This window comes from Bradysia coprophila, assembly GCF_014529535.1.
Source record: "Bradysia coprophila strain Holo2 chromosome X unlocalized genomic scaffold, BU_Bcop_v1 contig_12, whole genome shotgun sequence".
Classification (NCBI taxonomy): domain Eukaryota; kingdom Metazoa; phylum Arthropoda; class Insecta; order Diptera; family Sciaridae; genus Bradysia; species Bradysia coprophila.
This window is the reverse complement of record NW_023503293.1, coordinates 7,928,230-7,949,074: the sequence shown is the minus strand read 5'-3', so window position 1 is coordinate 7,949,074 and position 20,845 is coordinate 7,928,230. Positions and strand designations below refer to the sequence as shown.

Sequence of the window (20,845 nt, the reverse complement as noted above, 5' to 3'; positions counted from 1 at the left end):
AAACACACAGAACTATATTAGGATGATGCCGTACTTAATCCATATAATTACATTTCCACATCTGAAAGTTTTTCATCCAAGTTCCGATGCGATACAACTCTGCGGCACAGCCATTCTCCTTATATTTATGATAACCGTAATAAAGTTTTCCATAATTTTTTCTATGCATAGCCCTGTTCTCTACTATTATTTAGGTATGTCTTTATAACATTGAAAATAAATGTGTACAACTGCCCATGGATTTAACAACTTTCTAAAAAAAAAACTTTTTTTTATCCGATGGCCACAAATTTTAACGATTATGTTCTTCCATTTTGCTTCATTAGATACCAAGCATAAGCAAAAAGTTTTTTATTTGCTCATTATTAAATTATCCAACATTATGTTTGCTTTTTAACCATTTTTTCCCCTCGTTCGCTTAATTAAATGTGAGCTTTGATTTTTGTTTGAACGAACTCCATAACGTTGTGTATTTGCCATGTTGTTACACCAAAGTGTTGAAACGAATTGACTCAAAACAAAGTAAAAACATTTCAGTGGACATTTCCGACAATTACAGTACATTGCTAATTGACGCACACACAGACAAAAAGACACAGCATTAAGACAGACTCGAATCTGGAACTAAAACTTAGAAACTGTGAGTGAACGAAAGAGACAATTCTGTCATATTTTTGATTAGTGAGTTGTTGAACCTACCAGGGTATTATAAAAAAAATATAGTGGTACCAACGCACTTCAAGCATGAGTGATCATAGTGATCAGCTCCAGAATACACTGAATATATGATACACTGTCCAGTTTCAGTACTCTATTATAGTACCACTCATGCTTGAAGTGCGTTGGTAGTACTTTAATATAAGTATGCGAATATTTCCATACCTTTTTTTATCTTAATGTCATTGCAAAGTTACCATTAAGTAAGGATCGGAACAGGTCAGGTCAACCTGGATCAGGTTCAAGTCAGGTCACGACAGGGCCGTAGCTAAAGGAAAATTTCAGGGTGGGCAATGCCCAATGAAAATTTAGCATTAGACTTAAAAATACATTATATGGGACACAAGTCAGGGGATCTTTCGTGAAATTACGATCACCTTAGGCTGTAATGCTTGTAAAATGTCAATGTCTAAAATGCCGCGCAGCGAATTTTTTTAAAATTTATAACACGTGAATGCTGAGACAACCATAAAAGTGTATAAGCGTCAGAAAATTTACCAAAAGTTCATAAACAATTGTAGCAACAGCTTTATTTTTACGGAAATTCAGCTACGAGCAACTACAGTAGTAGGGTCGATCGGTTTTTTAAAAATTTCAAGTCGTGCTTTTGGACCAAGCTGATCCAACTCAGCTTAGTCCCAAGATAATTCTAAGACCAAACTAATTTTTTTTTAAATGTCCTATGCTGCCCAAGACGATTTTTACGAAAATTTTTGAGTTTCAGAAAGTGTCGGTACTCCTGGTCAACAGATTGCGCGATTTTTTTTTTCTTTTAATAGTTACGTTAAGGTTAAAGGAATACAAGAAAAAAAAAAAACAAAAATTCGATCAAAACCAAGTTTTCCGGAGTAAAAGAAGACCGTAGAAGTTATTTTTTTTACCCTTTTTAAACTTTGATACTATTAAATTTTTGAGAAATTTGGCTCATTTTCAAGGGAAATAAATAGTGATTCTAGAACACAAAAGTTTTTCACTCTCGGTTACTTAATGTCGGTGGGACTGGTGCAAGTCTAATACACTAACATTGTGATTGAAAATAATGTTTGTCTAAAACAATAAGTAAAAGATGACTACCACATCAAAAGGCCATGCACAGTCTACAACAGTCTACATATATTGTGTTCACACATGAGTATGACCTTTCCAAAGTTTTGATGTTCTTTCTTTGTCCGAACAAACCATTCCCTTTTTTTCCTTTTGATGTGGTTGTCATCTTTTACTTATTGTTTTAGACAAACATTTTTTTCAATTCCTTTAATCTTAACTTAACTATTAAAAGAAAAAAATCACGGAATCTGTTGACTAGGAGTAACAACAGAGTACCGACATTCTGAGAGACTCAATTTTTTTTTAAATCGTCTTGGGCAAAGAATAGGACATTTAAAAAAAATTGGCTGATCTTAAAATTATATTGGGACTAAGTTGAGTTGGATCAGCTGGATCCAGAAGCACGATTTGAAATTTTTCAAAAATCGATCGACCCTACTACAGTAGTCTACTGTATTAACCTGTTGCAGACGGTAAGTATATGACCAATATTATCATCGGGTCTATTACTTCCATCGATCAAAGTATTTTTAATCTGTTGATTTCAAATCTTGTACTTCAATTTTTGTAACATGCATTTTACAAAATGAAAAACCATAAAGAAGTTTCTAGTTGATGAAATGAAGAGTTTAAATTTTTAGGTACGTACTGTCTACCTTCCTAATTCTAAATCTAAATAATTTAATTGATAAATTTTCTTCAAAAACTACGCCGTTGACAAAATCTGAAGTATAGAAAAACCTAGGTAAAAGTCAATATGTATTGGAATCGAATAGCGGCGCCAGGCGAAATTTTGTTATTTCTTTTTTTTATAGCATCTAGTAACTGGTCTGGTCACTTTTTCTATTTACTTATAAATAACCAGATATGAAAATTTGTTGATCCAGCTTTTCTCAGGGTGGTCAATCAAGATTCCAGGGTGGGCAATGCCCACCTTTGCCCGTTAGTAGCTACGGGCCCTCGTCACGACCTGATATTGACCTGAACCTGCTTGTGAGATTCAGGTCACGACCTGATATTGACCTGAACCTGACTATGAGATTCAGGTCAAGACCTGAATTGACCTGAAACCTGAAAAATGGAATCAGGTTGACCCGAAACCTGAACTGAAACCCACAGGTTTGTCAATTGTGTAGAATTTATTTTAACATGCACAACTCTTGCTAATGAAGAATTCCATTAAGAAAATAAGATTTTGATTTCAATCAATGGAGAAGTCGCTGACAAGTTATTGAAATGTTAGCGATCCTTTGAAGTCAGAGTACTTTTTCATTTCATACAGTGTCGTTATGAGTTGAGGTTTTTGATTGTTTGTAATAATATTTATCATCTTTTGATTCATAGAAAATTTTATTTAGTATACATAGAAGCGATGAAATTTTTGATTCTATGTCTTTCCAAAGCCTTTTCGCTTACATCACAAAAACTGATGCTACTGCTCATTACTTTTGAAGTATTGGGCCATAACGGCATTTCCTGAATCGTTGATTCAACTAGAATATGAACAATGGAATTTTGCTTTTTCTTTGTAGCCAAAAATTACATGTGAACCAAAATGTACACGAATTCACTTTATGCTAGTAGAAATTGTGCTCTTGATATTTACATCTTGTTTAATGGAGAAAGAACGAAAAACTCGGAAATGAAAAAACACATTGACCAAGCACTATCGACACAGGGAACTGACGTACTGGACTTTTGGAAACCTGCCCATACAATCTAGTTCTGTGGTCATTGAACAAGATTTTTCGTTTACTTGAAAAAAACTATACTGACAAAAATGTGCCTCAAATAGTGGTGTAAAACGTAATTTCACTGACAGGCCGTGTCGAAATATTGTTATTTTATTTTGTAATTACTAATGAAGAAAAGATATGGCTAATTCCACATTACTTCTCAGAATTTTACAAAATTCAATGGAGTTTTACAAAACAATAAAGAACTAAGATGAAATTCTTGTGACTTTTATTAAATTCCCAGGAGTAATGTGGATAATAATACTCTAAATTGTGCATTTCAAATGTTTCAGGTCAATCAGGTCAGGCTCGATTTTTTCAGGTCAGGTTCAGGTCGGTTCGGATTCGACCCGATTTTTTCAGGTCAGGTTCAGGTCAGCGAAAAACCAACCTGAACCTGAACTGAAAAAATCAGGTCAATGAGTTTCAGGTTCAGGTTCGACCCAAAACGACCCATTCCGAACCTTACCATTAAGGCTGCTATAGTATTATTGGTATAAAAATACTACTTTGTTTGACGTGGTAAAACATCTATTACCCTGCTATCTGCTTTGCCTATATTCTTGGCATAGTGTGTTGAATAATAATGATAAACTACTGAATTAGGGACTTGTGTCCCATTTAACGTTCGTTTATTGAATGCGAATAACTAACAATTTATCGTTCTGTATTTATAGGCCGTTTCAAAGGATTCTAGGTTATATTTTAATCAATTGGCAGTCTTGATGCAATCCTAATACATTTGATTTACAAGTGATTCCTTAACACATCTGATTTACGAGTGATTTTAGACTTCAGGAGTGATTTCTACAACATACTCCCACCTTGAATTAACAATTAATTTTAAGACATTTTCAATTCAATAAATATTGTAATCGATCTGGTACTTTCACGCGACGTCCACTTCTGGTTAACCCTGGTTCTGTCTCAACTTCATTGTTTCGTTCATCATGATTTGCATGTATTTCTTCTTCTGGAACCTGCTTTTCTTGTAAGACCTTTTGCATGCCTTGATTTGAGGCTTCCATAAAATAGGTACTGGTACGTTTAGTTGGACGAGCTGTAACTGTGACATTTTTTCCTTTGACGACTTTCAATTGTACACTTCGAATTATTCCATCGATGCCTGGAAGATCACCAGAACCAAAATTTTGTAATAAGAGAGTATTTAGCGATAAAATTAATCAACTTTCTCAATATGTATATTGACTTTCACTTTATATATTCCTACTTTCGGCCCGCTCCCACACATAACTTGCATTTTTTTACTTTCGCCCCGAAATTCTAGGGCGGAAGTGTCAACTTTCGATGTTGGAAGGGGACGGGCACCAGTATTCGGCCATGAACCAGTAATCGGTCATATATTGTTCTTTCATTCATAAAAAAAGTTTATCAATGAAAGAACAAGAGGTGGCCGATCAAAAAAAAATAATTCTTTGGGAATAAACGTAGATTTTTTTTTTGTAATTTAGACCCTCAGCACGAAAAGTTGTATACGCATCTGTTGTGGACGGTTTATTTTAGGTACTTTCCCTGGTCGCCCCCATTTCGTTCGGGCTGCAATCTGCGAAATTGTCTAAAATATACCTTCCACAACAGATACGTAAATAACTATTGATCCCGAAAACACAACAGATGTAACATTCGTAACGTTACAACAGTGTTCACTATTGGGTTAGTGACTTGTTGATATTGAATCGTTTTTCGCAGAACATGAAGACGCATAATTTGTGCAATAATTTCGTTGATTTCTTATTTTGACTATAAATTTTGCAATGACATGAAGAAAATCGTGTGTAAGCAAAAGTATCTATTGTTGTAAGAAATAAGATAAAAATTACCAAAGTTTGTGAGTAGTAATACACCAAATCTCCTACCACGTTCACGTAATGGATCATTTTCGCGGGGGGCAAATTCATATGTAATGATCAACTTTCGCATGTGGCAGGCAATAAACAACTATTACCTTCTAGAGTGAGTTAAGTGAGCTACACCGTACTTTGCTTCCAGTTTGCGGTTGGGACAAAGAAACAGAAAGTGACTAAAAATTACTCAATGTAACAGCACATTTCAAAATCGCCATTGTTTCCAGCAGCGAAAACTCTGGGAAAATCAAAGAATGGAAAACATTTTTAGTTAATTAATTTACCAAAAAATTGAATTTCCTTGTGTTAACACAAAGATGATACAGTCATCGTGGGAGCAACACAAAAAAAAACTCATCATCCCGAATTCAAACAGATTTACAAAACTCAACAGAACTCAAACAATTCCAATGTCAATATAATTTGTAATTGCCTCAAGAAAATAAAATTATCTTTCTCTCAACTAAGCACATCGAAAGTAGCACACTTTTAGGCACAGCCATACTATACTGTATTGTAGGATACACAATACACATTCATATCTCTATATACGACCATCGTGTCATCATCAACTCCTTTCGCTTTGAAACTGAACCAACAAAACTTCTGCGAATAATTTTTTTTTTATTTGGTGAAAAAAGAAAACTTTTTTCATGTGCTCCGTTCAAAAACTGAATAATTAATCCGTCGGATTAATTCAATATGAAAATTTATCTTTTTCGTAGCAGCAGAAGCATCTGAAAATAATAATACAAAGGCTCGAATCTCATAAAATCACATAAAACACACACAAAGCTCATAAAATATCTAGCAGAGTTTTGCAACTTATTCAAAAAAAAATATTTTTTTTTGCTCTCGAGTGAAATGTGTATATATGGGAAACATCCACGAAAATTGACTTTTTGTTAGTTTTTTAGGAAAATGGGAAAAGTTTTCCGTATTAAAATGATAATAGTGATGACCCCTACCAGATAATTTCTCTTTATTTTACTATTTGAAAAGTTTCAATTTCAAAAGCGTTTAATATTTACCCTTTTGTGTGTGTGTGTGTGCTTTTTTCCGGTATGGTAAATGGTCGTCTGAATTGCTCTTAATTAGAAAATGAAAATCAAACGGAGGACAGAAGGGTGGGCTGTCCGCTTTTGTGGGTGAAATTTAAAGAATTATGCAACCGAACGCTACATAAAATGTGACAACCAATCTTGCCGATTTTGCCGCTAAATCAAGCATATTTTAAGCTCCGACAGAGGCCAAAGGAATGGGAATAGGTACATTGTGCATATTTATATATATGCTGTGTGTATAGATGTGTGGGAGTGACTGTTCCACTTTATTTTAAACTCCCAAATATGTTTCCTAACAATATATCAAATTGGATTAAAACTATTGAAAATGGTATGGTTCAGCGCACAATTTATGACTAATATCAATATATTGAGCTATTGAAGCGGTGCAACATTAAAGATTTAATTATTTGTAAAATATGGCAATTTGCATAATAATTAATGTTTGGTCAGAATTTTGTTGTATGTGCATTTGTTGGCCGGTTAAATTCAATTCGATGCGCTATGCAATATTATACGCAACACATAATAGTGTATAACAATATGAATATGGATGTAAAAGCCTGCGATATATTATAATATCAAACAGGCAATCATTGTCACTTGTTACATTGAAACGTTTGCTTGTTATTAAATTGCATATACATAACCTGCCAATCTAATTAGCAAATATATTTCGCATAATTGATTGATAAACACTAACATCAAGCACTTTTTTTTGTATGTCATGTTCAACACAAATTAACACGCACGCAAAACCGCATAAAAATGGGCTATTTTGTGTGCATAAAACAAATTGGCAAACAGGGAAATATAACAATACAGCCATTACGGTGGCGATTAAATTGATTCAAAACGAGGATATCTGTTCAAAATGTGTCTAACGGACTTCCATAATCGTCACGAGGAGAGTTCTAATTTGATTATAATAAACCTTGAAATAAAAAAATTAATTTTGGAAATACAAAAAGAGAGCTGTGAGAAGTTCACAAAAAGGCAGATAGGAAAGAAGGTAACTAATTTGAAAGTGGAGATAATTAATTCCAAATTGGAGATATCTATTTTTCAAAACCGTAGAAAAGCGGAGACAATTAATTTAAAAATGGAGATAGTTAACAGTTAACTTGGGTATGTGCATACCTCGCCTTCGGCTCGGATATGCAAACTCTACCCTTGTTAAAATAACAGTTTTCAAACCTTGGCGCTTAAACACACACTTGTGAGTTCCGTTCGTATCACAAATTGATCCCTCATGTAATGAACTACATCCGCGGCGCCCAATGTAGCATACTATTAGTTGTCTCCAGAATTTTATGTTTTTACCTCCAAAACTCGGTGTTTTTATCTGTATTTTTTAAGACACAAAACTGAAGATACTAGTTTGGGTATTATAGTGGTCCTTAATGCCCGAAAAATTTTCTGATAATAAAATGAAAGCAAAATAAAATGATCGACTTTGGTTTTTGACTCCATTTTATTTTGCGTTTACCTTAATTTTTGCAAAGTTCTGAAAGTACAGGTACCACGAAGGCGGTTGACACCAAATTTTATAAACAGATAGTGGGAGAAATCAACTTAAGGAAAATATTTTTCTCGAAAATTCAGAATTTTGTTAAGTTCCATTTTACATATAAACTTCGCAGCCGTTGACGCTATTATGTGTCACCGCCTTCGTGATCAACTCAGGGTTGTCTTAACCTGTTCTTTCAGAACCTTGAATTTTTGGACCAAAATGCACTGAAAATTCTCTGATATTATTTTGGACCAAAATACACTGAAAATTAGTCGGGAAACAGCAACATTTTTGTAATTTATTTTGATTCGTTGACTTATTTTAAGATAAAAATTGTACGACGACATATGAAAAAAATGCAGTTTTTTATAATTTTTTTAATTGAAATCAAAACTCACAACATTATCTTCTTTAAAAAAACGCAAAAAACAATGTCGACTTTTTCTTCATACGGCTTTGGTTTCTCTCTATAATTATGACATTTCCCTTTGTATTTGCTTACATGCATTTGTGTTAGCAACTCACTGCCTTCCGACTGCCTCTTTGACAGCATTGACGAAAATGTCGTTTCTGACAACGCAAGTATTTCTTATTTATGGAATCAAAATAAATTATAAAAAAATCATCTGTTTCCTGACCAATATTCTGATAATAAAATGAAAGCAAAATAAAATGATTGAGTTTGGTTTTTGACAACTGAAATTCAATTGTCAAAAACCTTTTACCTTAATTTTGAACCAAAATACACTGAAAATTTTCAATGAAAAATATGGGGTCACACAGCGCCACCTGTTATCATTTCTCTGTAACCAACACATCAGTCAGATATTTTTTAAGAAACGCAGATAAAAAGCTGCAGACTTTTTTTCACTTGTCAATTTAAAAAAGAAAAACAAAAGATAAAAAAGGAGTTAAAATCAAATAAAAATGGAGTTCAAAAATTGACAAAAAAGCAGATGCGACAGGTGATTCTTAATTTAAAATTGGACATAGTCATTTTCCAAAAGGGAGATAATTAAAAGTACAAATGGAGATTAATAAATCAAAAACGGAGACGCCTATCTCCAAAATTTTATGTTTTATCTCCAACGATATGCGTTTTTATCACATCCCCCCTGAACAAAAATAAAGTTTTACCGAAAATGCACCCAAAAATTGATCGCTGTTCTGAATAGAGGGACCCTAGAGGAGTTCAAAACGATGGTCCGTTAAGCTGGACCAGATGCTTCCCCACACCCATACAACTAAGGAAAAAATTGTATGGGCTGGGGAAGCATCTGGTCCAGCTTAACGGACCATCGTTTTGAACTCCTCTAGGGTCCCTCTATTCAGAACAGCGATCAATTTTTGGGTGCATTTTCGGTAAAACTTTATTTTTGTTCAGGGCGGGTGTGTTATCTGCCTTTTTTACTTTTTTATATTCAAAATAATGCGTTTTTATCTGCGGTTTTTAATTTTATATCCGTTTTTAATCTTTTTTTCAAATTGTCACAATCATTAATAACTAATTGTACTGTTTGTTTAACTACAGTACTGAACGTAGCTCGGAGCATGTCAGGTCAAAAGTTAATTGATCTGAAATCTGATTTGACTTGAAATAAAATACCTCACAAAGCCTGACAGGTTGTCAGGTTAAATGATTTTGAAAAAAAAAATCAATTTTATCTCAGATCAGGTCATGTTCCGACACGACAGAGTTAAATAAACAGGACATTGGATGTTTTTATCGTTGCGGATTGGCAACGGACCATTAGAATATCAGATGAGTGAGTGTTATATAGAAACAAAAGAAGAAAAAATCATCTTGCCTATATTTAATAGTTCGGTATTTTTATCGTTGCGGATTGGCAACGGGCTATTCGAACATTCTCGACGTTCGAAACGGCACATTTACGAATTAATCAACACAATCGGTCAGAAACGAAGGCCTAATAGAGAGTCGACCAAACACGGACCTTAGCATGGTACACTAAAGTCAAAGAACAAATTTTATTAAAACCAAAGCAAAGTCCTCGTTTTCAATCTTTAAAAACAAAAATAAGATACTTGTCATGGTATTGTCGAATGGTGGGCAAATGCTGGCGCGTTGGGTGTGTCAGACATGTGTATGATGCTTTGCTTCGCGAAAGAACTTGTTTGTGACCTCAGTCGCCCAATCTAACCCAATTACCTCCAAATCACTACGGCACGAATAAAATAAAGAATAAAAAATAAAATTGCATCACGCTCCAAACTCCTCATGAATAAAGTTAGACTGTAGTGCACTGATGCTTTTTTTTGTCGAGTTGAATTTTTAATGGCAAAAACTTTGTCTTCATTTAAACGAACAACTTAATATGATGATGGAATATATCCATTTTATTGGTTTGTGTTTCCGTACATTTTGTCAAGTTAAATCGACAGTGCTACGGTGAGCAGCTTCAAAGCAATTAGATCCTTGACTGAAATCAAGGGTTCAACTGCTACAAGTAAGAATCCGTAACGTTTTTCAAAAAAATAAAATTAAAATGAAATGAGTGTCTGTAACTTAAATAAAATGGAATTAGGAATTACAGTAATCAAAGTTATCTAGGTCAGGACAGCAGGAACAAGTTGCTGTTAGGTTGTACGAAATTTTGTTATTGATAACAGGGTGCCGATTCTCGAACCATTCGTAACTTTAATTATATGAGAATAGTATAGTCGCCCAGATAGCGTTACTTTTGCCTGCCGCGAGCAATGTCACCTGTTATCATCTATCTGATCCAAATTGTCAAATCTAGTACTTCGAAATTTATTTGTGTGTCGAATTGTAGAAACGATTCTCTTTGATGTGCTGTTGTGTCTTCTTTGTTTGACGACTGAATTTCTGCATCAAAGCCACTAAACCACAGAGCAATGATTTATCGGTTCTAATTATCATTGAAATAATGTCTGAATTTTGCAATCGATATGGATGCTAAATAGAGTAGATAAAGATGACACGCAAAAATGAAGTCATGATTACACAGCAGCATAACATTCCTGAGCATTGCGCTAATGAGCTGTGTATAAATAGTGCTTTTCATATTATGTTTTGTTTTACGTTTTCAATAAAACATCGGGTATGTTTGCCACAAGCACACCAATGATTATTTTAATAAATACGATCAGACATTACATAAATGGTTGTTGTAAACGTTGCATGAACGTCGAGCGAGAGAGAACATTGGCGCAATTATTATTGAATTGCCCTAATATACATTCCACCCGACAATGTAGTGAAACCTAACAGGTTATAGATGATGCTGGTATTTTGAAAACAATATTGTTATCTCAGCCGATAACTCTCAATACTATGGATATTGTGTGTACATGTTACGTCATTAAATGGTTATGTAGAACATCGCCTTGACATTATCAACCTCTATTCTCAGAATTCTATAACAATAAGCATTAAATATGTACACAAAACACTGAACCCATAGCAAAATTATATAACACACAAAATATGTATCCGAATTGGGAAACCCTCCTCGCCCAGAATAAACTTTCCTCCCATTTAAGTTCACTAACTACCTTTACCGAAACTGAACGGGCCAGCATTATTTACTAACATTATCCGACATATATTAGAAGGTTTACCAGAAAACCAATATGTAAATATCGACTATTTGAATTGATTTACATATTCAACTTACCGTAGGGGGTGGGGGACCATATAAACTTGTGTCTTACAACAGAAAGAGCTTATTTGACATAATACCTCTACCGTGTATACAAAACAATATGTGTGTAATGTTTAGTATGTTTGGCTCTCTTGGTGCGGTGTCCTTCGATAATGTTTTATGTAAGATGAGCATACAACCGGAAGACATAAAACGTTGTTTGCTTTAGCACTATAAAATACCATTTTGGGTGATAACTTTCAACCATTATATTAGGCATTCTGTTATATATGTCCTTTTGTTTTAAGGACACACATGCACAGTGTGATGAATCAACGGTTTATTGAAATATTTTTCTTTTCTTTTATTTATGGTCCAACAATACATTTTAAGTAAAAGGGAATTTTACAGCCGAACCAAGAGTGGACTTAAATGGCGACGAGGGTTCGGTACGTAAGTAGCCCCTATCGTATTGTGTTGACGAAAATTAAAACACTTTTCATTCGCCCGACTAAAGCAACTGGTCATCATCCAATAACGGACTGTCTAACATCTTAAAATTCATGAAAATTCTCGACTTACAGTTATAAACTCTCTACATGACCGTTTTATTCTAAATTTCTTATTTCTCTTACTTCTCTCATTTCTCTATATTTTCGTTATGGAGAAATGAGAGAAGTTGGAGATCTAAGAGATTAAGGGTGGAATCGCACTTCACTGTTTTCCGTCTCCGTTTAGATATTGCGCATGCGCACAGAGAGAATTCTCTCTCTGCGCATGCGCATTGTCTAAACGGAGACCCAAAACGGTGAACTGCGATTGCAGCGATTAAGAAAAAGACGGTCATTTAGAGAGTTTGTCGCTGTAAGAATTTTCAAGAATTTAAATTCTTAAAATGCGTGAAAGTCATCAAAAAAATAATTCTTTAAGCGCCCATTTCACTCAACAAAAAGTACTCCGTGAGAGAGCCGTGAGAGAGCAAGCTGTCAAATAAACAAAGGAAAAACTGAAAAAATTCAATTTTGTCTCTCACACGGAGTACTTTTTTGGTAAAAGGAAACTAGGCATTAAATTTGCGAGTTTCTTAAAAACTCAAAAATTCGCGAAAGTAGGCTCTGTCAGATTGTCCACACAAGAATTCTTCGATTTCCAAATCAATGGAGATAATAACGAAACCGTGAAAGCAACACTGATAATTTCGAGAAGGCTCGTGTCATACGATTTCGTCGAGAGGATATCAAGCAAAACTTCACTTTCGTCCAACAGTTTAAAACTATTTAGTGAAATTACTGGAAAAACCAGAATTTTAATTTGCACTTAAGTGGTATAAAATACAGTGAAATTAGACATGCATTTGCTTCAGTTGTTCCACTCATACAAACAAAAATTGCTTACAGTTACACTCACGCGGTTGGTTATGGTTAGACCGTATGAAAACGTGTACGCTTGTTTGTATGCTTGGACCAGCTGAAAAACAGCTAAAGCAAACATTATGTCTAAATTTCACTGACTTTCACTGTTCGAATTGGTTCTTAATTTTAGACCGTAAATGATCAGTGATGATAACAACAACAGTGACTGGGCTGAGACAACTGTATATAATAAAAAAAAATCGGATAACTTAAGCTTCGTGTTCGATTCTCTGTGTGAGTAAATGACGGAAATTCCTTTCATAACAGAAAAGCGAACGAAACGATTACACATAAATTTCTGTTCGGAACAAATAAGCAGTCATGATTGTCAAACAACTGTATTTCTTTATTACAAACATCTGTGACTCTTTACGGCTTGAATATTCAAAATTGACATTAAAAGACAGAAACATGGTATATGAAGAAAGAAAAAAAATTGGAAATTTATTTCGTTCAGAGAAAAACAGTCATTACAACCGAGAAAAATTGGGCAAGAGAATAAATATAAAAAAAAAGTTTCTGCGAAAACCGAGCGAATAGAATATGAGAGTCTATAAATTATTTGGAAAAGTGAAATGTGAAATATATGCTTGATGTGACTTTAATTTAGGAAAAAATTTATTTTGCCATTTGACAATTTGAACATTTCTTTCCGAAGTGGAGAATTTCATTTTAAGGAATTACACTTCCTCCTCTGTATTATGTTCCACGTACAAACTGGATCACAGGGTACTACATTCACTGGTAGGTCTATCTGGTAAGTTAATTAATTCGTTTGAAAGTTTTATTAAGGGACTTGTTCTCTGTCGTTAGGTTTTTTTAGTGAAACGTTGATATTGAATTCGAAAGTCTGCAGCAGAGAATTCCTGGGGTAGCAGTACTTTTCCTGTACAATAAAAAAAAAATAGGCAAACGTTCTTTGCTCGGCACGACGCGATAATAAATCCACATCACTGGACACATTGTCGAAATCTTCGTTCCACATTTATGTTATTAGAAATAACACCTAAATGTCGATTTATGCATTTACACAACTCTTTATTGCATTTGTGTCTGTCCATTTAAAAAGCTTTCGGTAGCTTTAAGCTTCTCTTGTGTTCAACTGAAATATTCTACTTTTCCAAGAAAATCCAAAAGCTTTCGAAAGCTCTCGAAAGCTCTCCAAAGCTCTCCGTTTTGTCTTCGTTATCTCAAACAATATGCTCTATTGTATGAAATGCCAACTGTCATGTACACGGAGGCATAACGGAATGAAACGGATAACTGTGAATTCAGAAGTATGGTTTCCACTCAACAAAAAGTACTCCGCGAGAGAGCAAGCTGTCAAGTAAACAAAGCAAAAATTAAAAAAATTAAATCTTGACTCTCACACGGAGTACTTTTTTGATAAGTGGATATCAAGCCTAACTGCCAAGAACTACCAAGAAATGTCTGACTTATTGGCGGGAAAACCCTTAGTGAAAGCTTGTAAGTTTGATTTAATTTACAATTTACTAGTAAGTGACATCTGCACGTTTTTTACATCAACCTTCACTAAATGAAGAAAAAATCCGGTGCCTCAAATCTCAATCCTTAATTTTCATCGAACGTAGCATATATTCGTCGCAACCCAACAGAAGAAAAAAATAATCGTTAAGTAGCTCAATGGCTAGAACTACACCAAACGACCAACAGTGCATTCCAATAAATTTAGTTAGATCGTCTTAACGAAATGAACGGAGAACCTTTGTTGTGAGAACTTTTTCATGTGTCCGCATCAATTATACGTAATCATACTTTCCTCTTTTTTTATATAACACCCCCGGCCACCGCATCACTACCACCATTTAGATTATGCACCGAATTTCGTTTGATAACATTTACTGGGGAATTATCATAGGTTTGTTTTTTTTTTCTCGAGCTTCTTTTTCTGGTTCACTTATGTATGGATATACACTCTCTTTGTGTAATGAACATGTTATTATGGCCGCAACCGTTTCGCTATATAAGAAATGTTAATATCATACCCACAAAATTTCCTCATTTAATACGGCAATTTGTTTTATGTGTCTGAGATAACTCGTATATAATTAATCAAACTGACCAACACCAAGTGAAAATCTGCTAAGACCGTTTACAATGTTTATAAAACATTAATTTGTTTCGGGAATGATAAGATGACTAATGTTACTCGGTACATCATGTGCTAAGATCGTGAATACACTTAAATGCGGAATGGTCTAATGTGTAAATCTTAGTGTTGGCCGAGGTTTTTTTAGCAGCAGTGATTGTCGCAAAATCGATTAAAATTCCAATGTTTTTGCTACACAATAGAATTGATTCATCCGAATATGATATTGGATTGGATTTAATTGAACGGCAGATGTGTTTTTCGTCGGCCCTCTAAGCGTCGGCTGGTGTTAGCATATCTATTTTGCACTCATCCAAGAAAAGGAGGAAAGTGCCACTGAACTGAAATGAACCATTACTCACATTTTAGGTCGTACATATGAAAAAACGATTTTCAATAGGGCTCGATGGAAAATCATAAATCACAGAACTAAATTACCACCTGAATTAAAATCGCGCAATCTATCTATTTCAGTGTTCATCCTATTTTCTGGATCTAATCGAGTAACATGAAATATGATGAAAGTTGATGGAATTTAGAAGGTATGAGGAAATTTCCTAAAATGTAGACAATTCATTTTATCCAAAATGTTCCTGAAGCTCGTTGGATAGGTCTTCACGAGTTCTAGGAGATAGGAAAATTTAATTTTCTTGGTTGCAGCACTACATGAAGCGTTACAAAAAAAGGTAAATTTATCGAAACGTGATCCTATTTCAACAAATTTAGGTTCTTTAAAAGATCACATCAGTTATGGGTACATTGGAAATGTATTATGAAGATCTATTAACCTGTTGAAACAAAAAAAAAAGGAAATCAAAAAGAAATTTACCGTACAAAAACCATTTTTGACGCATTTCGGATTGAATCCGCCAAGCTATGGAATCAAATTCAAATGAAACTTCAATAATGTTGCTGGAAAATCTTTTTTTTTAATCAATAGTTTCCCGCCGCTTCCCTGTGTTAATAATAGATTACATTGGGTGCTGTGGAAATGATTCATTACAATTGAGCTATGCATTATTTCCAACGCACCCACGGTATGCTATTTCAATGCCTGTCACATACGGAAAATTGTTGTTACGAGTACACATTTGCCCCACGAGGAATTTACAGATCCAGAGGAAAGGGTTTAAAACACGAGTAAATTCGCGAAGTCTGCAAAAATTGTAAATAGCCGATTGAAGTCATTGCTAAAATAAAAATTGCCGACACATTTGATTGGTGGTTTTCAATAATTGTTTGTATCTGCCTAGAACGATAATCTCGATGTTATCCCTCTAGAGGAAATTTGTTTATCTCGATATATCTGTTCTCGGGAGATAAAATAGCGCATGCACCAATGTCCTAAATGTTTGTTTTGACGATTTGGACTATTTACTTCGCCTTCGATTCTGTACATAACTTCCAAATCGTCAAAATAAACTTGAAAATTCATGCATGAGTGGCTTGCGAAATGCACATTGTCAATTTGATGTAAAATAAATTCTTAGAATTGTTGTGTTTTGATTTGGACTCATCAAGATTTTTCGTATTTTTTGATGAAAAGTGTCAAAATAAACATTTTAGACAAAGGTGCACAATCTACTATTTGAAAATTTCATGCATTTGCTTACGTTACTAACATTCAATTCGAGTCACAAGCGTTGCAAAAATAGACGTCAACATGCAGATAACAAAAACAGTTTTCGGTTTAGTCTTACAGATTATAAACCAAAATTATTCAAATGATTGCCTGACAGGTAATGGTCAATACTTATGAGTACTGTCGAATAAATATCCCTACATGTAATGAAGAGTTTCCAATGGGGTACATCTGTACATGTAGCAACAATTTTCCGTATGGGACAGGAATTAAAATACAATTAAAATCTTTCTTTTTTTGTTTAAATTGTCTCCATGTCCTTCTCTTAATATTCAATTCAATTGTAAAATTTCCAAACGAGCTATAATGCAACGCTAGACTTAATAAAACAACACGTAAACGATTGTTATTGTTGTCTGCCAACAACAACAACGAAAACAACGCGTGTGCATAACTCTATAACCGAGTTTATTCAAATTTTTATTTCATTTTATAGATAGCACTAACATTATTTTACATAAAACTTTCTTACAAAATATGAGCATAAACAAAATCTCAAAAGGAAACATTTGTTAAAGGATCTCTTCTGCAAAGCGAGAATGTGCTGTACGTATACAAGTTCACATATTTTTCTTACTTCTGTGCGATGTTATACGGTATTATATGTGTGTATATCATTCTACTGTACAATTTAAAAACACATAAAACAATACAACAGCACAATTGTGCATTATGCATTATTATATTATTTGTGAACCAGTACGGTGGGTGTTTAAAAAAAAAAAAGTGGAACTTTGGGATCACCCAGAATTACTGGGGAAACAAACACTTTAGCCATACGAACGTATATGTAGGGATAAGACTCTAGTTGTAGCAAGTTTTGGCAAAGAAAAAAAAAACATGGATAGAAGTGGATAGAAGTGCAAAAAAATGCAACAAGAATAACGCTACAACGCTGTCTTTATTTTTCTTTTCTGAACTTCTTTTCCAAACATGAATCCGAAAGAATTCCATTTTTTCCGTTGCACATTTTTTTATTGCTTTAAAATTTACCGAATGGATATTCTGAATGCTGATTGCTTCTTACAGAAAACAATTATGCGACTTCTCTCTAATGCAATTTTTTTTAAACTAATTTATTACAGACCCGGGAAATCGGTTCGTATTATATACGGTAAATCAGGTTGCCTGTAGAGGCGCCACAATTTTGCTTAGTACTTTCATTCTTTTTTGGTGAAGTACTTTCACTCTGGTTATATCCTTAGGAGTGAAGTTGGTCCACAAAAAAATAGAGCGCGAAATGATGAAATGTACCAGAAATCTATTTACATTTGAGCTTTAGTTTCCAAACAGCATTTCCTATAGATCTTGTTCAAGGACATTTGCAATCCCAACAAAAATCTCTTCGAGAAAAGTGTGACGCAGTCTTTGAAATACAATTTCTAAAATGAATGATATCGCTAGAGTTGACGCTTTCAGCTTCGTTACGCAAAACTTAAATTTTACACCCAATTAGTTCAAACAAGCTGGCTTAGGTTTTCTCATCATCTGCCAAATAATTTTTACAAAAAAAATTTAGACTTGTAACAACTAAAATTTTACCAAAAAAATCAGCGTCGCAAAGTGGCAGATAAATTTTCTTGCTGGTCTGTTCCTGAACATCTGCCACTTTGCGACGCAGATTTTTTTGGTAAAATTTTGGTTGTTTCCAGTCTAAATTTTTTTTGTTAAAATTATTTGGCAGATGATGAGAAAACCTAAGCCAGCTTGTTTGAACTAATTGGGTGTAAAATTTAAGTTTTGCGTAACGAAGCTGAAAGCGTCAACTCTAGCGATATCATTCATTTTAGAAATTGTATTTCAAAGACTGCGTCACACTTTTCTCGAAGAGATTTTTGTTGGGATGAACTATAACCCTGATCTCACTTTTCTAGGCTCATTATTATTAGATCAACTCCAGAGCAGGGAATCCAAGCAATAAAATTCAAAAAATCAAATGGTTTTTAACTACCTCGAGCCCGACCAACATTTTATTTTTAACATTTTACCAAAATATGAAATTTAGGCATTTCTTAGAGTTTTTCAAGAATTGTAACTAATTCTAAGAATTCTTTAAAATAGGCGCTAGTCAACTCTTGATACATTAAATTGAAAGAATTCTTATTTGCGTTCAGTTCACCAAGAGCTTCACCAAGAAATATAAACAAGAACTGACCCACTAACCGCCTGTTGATTTCTCTTTTTCTTTTATCCAATCTACCAACTACAAAAGTTTTGAGATGTGCACGTAAACTGAATACTTTCATCAGTCGATGGACATCTGTCGAACAGTAAGCATGTCTGCCAACTTTGGTACAGTACAATTTTTTTATAGAGATTAAAAACTTGAAGTTTGTGAGAAAGATTTTTTCGTTGTTATGTTGGATTTTCATACAAGCCTGTGTGTCAAAGTTATCTCTACAAACATTTTTTGTATGCTTTCTACTGGGGGCTAAAGTGACAGAAATGTAAGCCCACTCCGCGAAAGCTTCGCTTCACTAATAGTTATTTACATGCTATATGCGTCGTACTTTTCATGTTTCAAATAATTCTTTCGAAGCCTCAGCATTTTAAATCCATTACATAACTTGGGATAAAAATGAAACGTCTCGTTTCCGTGTGTTTATTGACCTCGGCTTTTTATCCCTACTTAATCGTTCCGTAACTATGACTGTAGTAGACACAAATAGACAATTCTCGTGCACCTTTTTCTTTTCTTTTTTATTACCATATTCGAATGGGCGCAGTTACGGAATATTACTTTTTGTTAAGAGTGATGAACAGTTTGTCCTAACGAGGTGGAGTCTTTTATCACGAGTCACAAACGACGATTTTTGCGCTTGAAAACTGAAATAAGACGAAACCACAACCACACAAGCAAAGAAATCACTATACAGCCACTTCAACAACAAAGCAAAAAAAAATATATTAAAATCCATTTTCGGCCGGAGAGAGCGGCTGAGCAAGTTCTCTGGGAAGTAGAGAAAAATTGAACTTTTCTATCATAGTTTGCATGTCGAAATCCTTCGAATTTCAGTCTTTAAAAGGCTCGTCATTGGGAAATGACAGGACAGTTTCCCGAAAATGTTTGGAAAATTTTATCACAAAAATTCACCGAAAAAATTCAAAGAAACTCACCTCTTATGCTTTCCATTGTATTCGGGCATAGTCTCTTTAGGTCGCCAAGGCATATTTGAACACTAAACACTTTTTACTCGATGTAAAAACAAAAAGTTTTTTTTTGTTTTGTCGCGACAAAAACACAGAAAATATTTCGACACAACTGTGACACTCCGCTATTATAAGTACTAGAATGAATGTTTGCTGTGATCACTTCGGCGATAAAATACTTTCATTCAAAAAGGTGTCCGACACTTCAACGATGGTAGACATTTATTAAAATTGTAACCTTTCCCACTTCTTTAGTAAGCTAACAAGACTTCGCTAAGTGTAATTATGTCACCTCTTTGAATAAAAATATCGGCTGGGGTCGAATAATTCTCCGCTGAGCTTTAACAAACATCCGCTGAGCTCTAATAATTCTCCGCTGAGCTTTGACAAACCTCTAATGAGCTCTAATAATTCTCCGCTAGGCTTCAGTAAGAGTCCGTCAGACCGTAGCGCGTTGTAGTAAGACAATTAAGCTAAGCCAAGACTCAATAAGCATCAGCTGATACCTAATAATTGTTGCTGTGATTTAATACAGATCTCCGCTGAGTGTCCGATTCGCTCCATTAAGCCTTCCTGCAACTTGCTTAGGCCTAACGGACACTTCCTGAAGCCTAGCGGAGAACTATTAGAGCTCAGTGGAGGTTTGTTAAAGCTCAGCGAACAATTATTACAGCTCAGCGGAGAATTATTAGAACTCAGCCGATATTTTTATTCAAAGAGGTGGCATAATTAGACTTCGCGAAGTCTTTTTAGCTTACTAAAGAGGAACGAAAATTTTTTTACCCTCAGCGCAGTCTTACGAGAGGCTAAATTTTTAATAAATGCTCTCCCATCGTTGAAATAATGTCCGCTGAGCTCTCGTAAAGCTTTAAAGAAATGGTCGATGAGCATTATTAAATGTTTCATGATTTTTATAATATGTCCGACACTTTTTTGAATGAAAATATTTTACCGCCGAAGTGA

The 20,845-nt window shown here is 34.4% G+C and overlaps 1 long non-coding RNA gene across 2 annotated transcripts; it reads right to left on the bottom strand.

Moving 5' to 3' along the window:
- Positions 1-2,651: 2,651 nt before the first annotated feature.
- LOC119067448 lies at positions 2,652-20,113 on the bottom strand. 2 transcript variants are annotated; one of them, XR_005085942.1, is made up of 3 exons: positions 20,103-20,113; positions 8,168-8,175; positions 2,652-2,723 (listed from the first exon to the last, which is right to left on the bottom strand). It is a non-coding gene; the product is annotated as an uncharacterized LOC119067448 (long non-coding RNA). The 2 variants fall into 2 exon arrangements; XR_005085943.1 differs by lacking the exons at positions 8,168-8,175; positions 20,103-20,113 and adding exons at positions 13,076-13,078; positions 16,874-16,885 and having other exon boundaries at positions 2,658-2,723.
- Between the last annotated feature and the right edge of the window lie 732 nt (positions 20,114-20,845).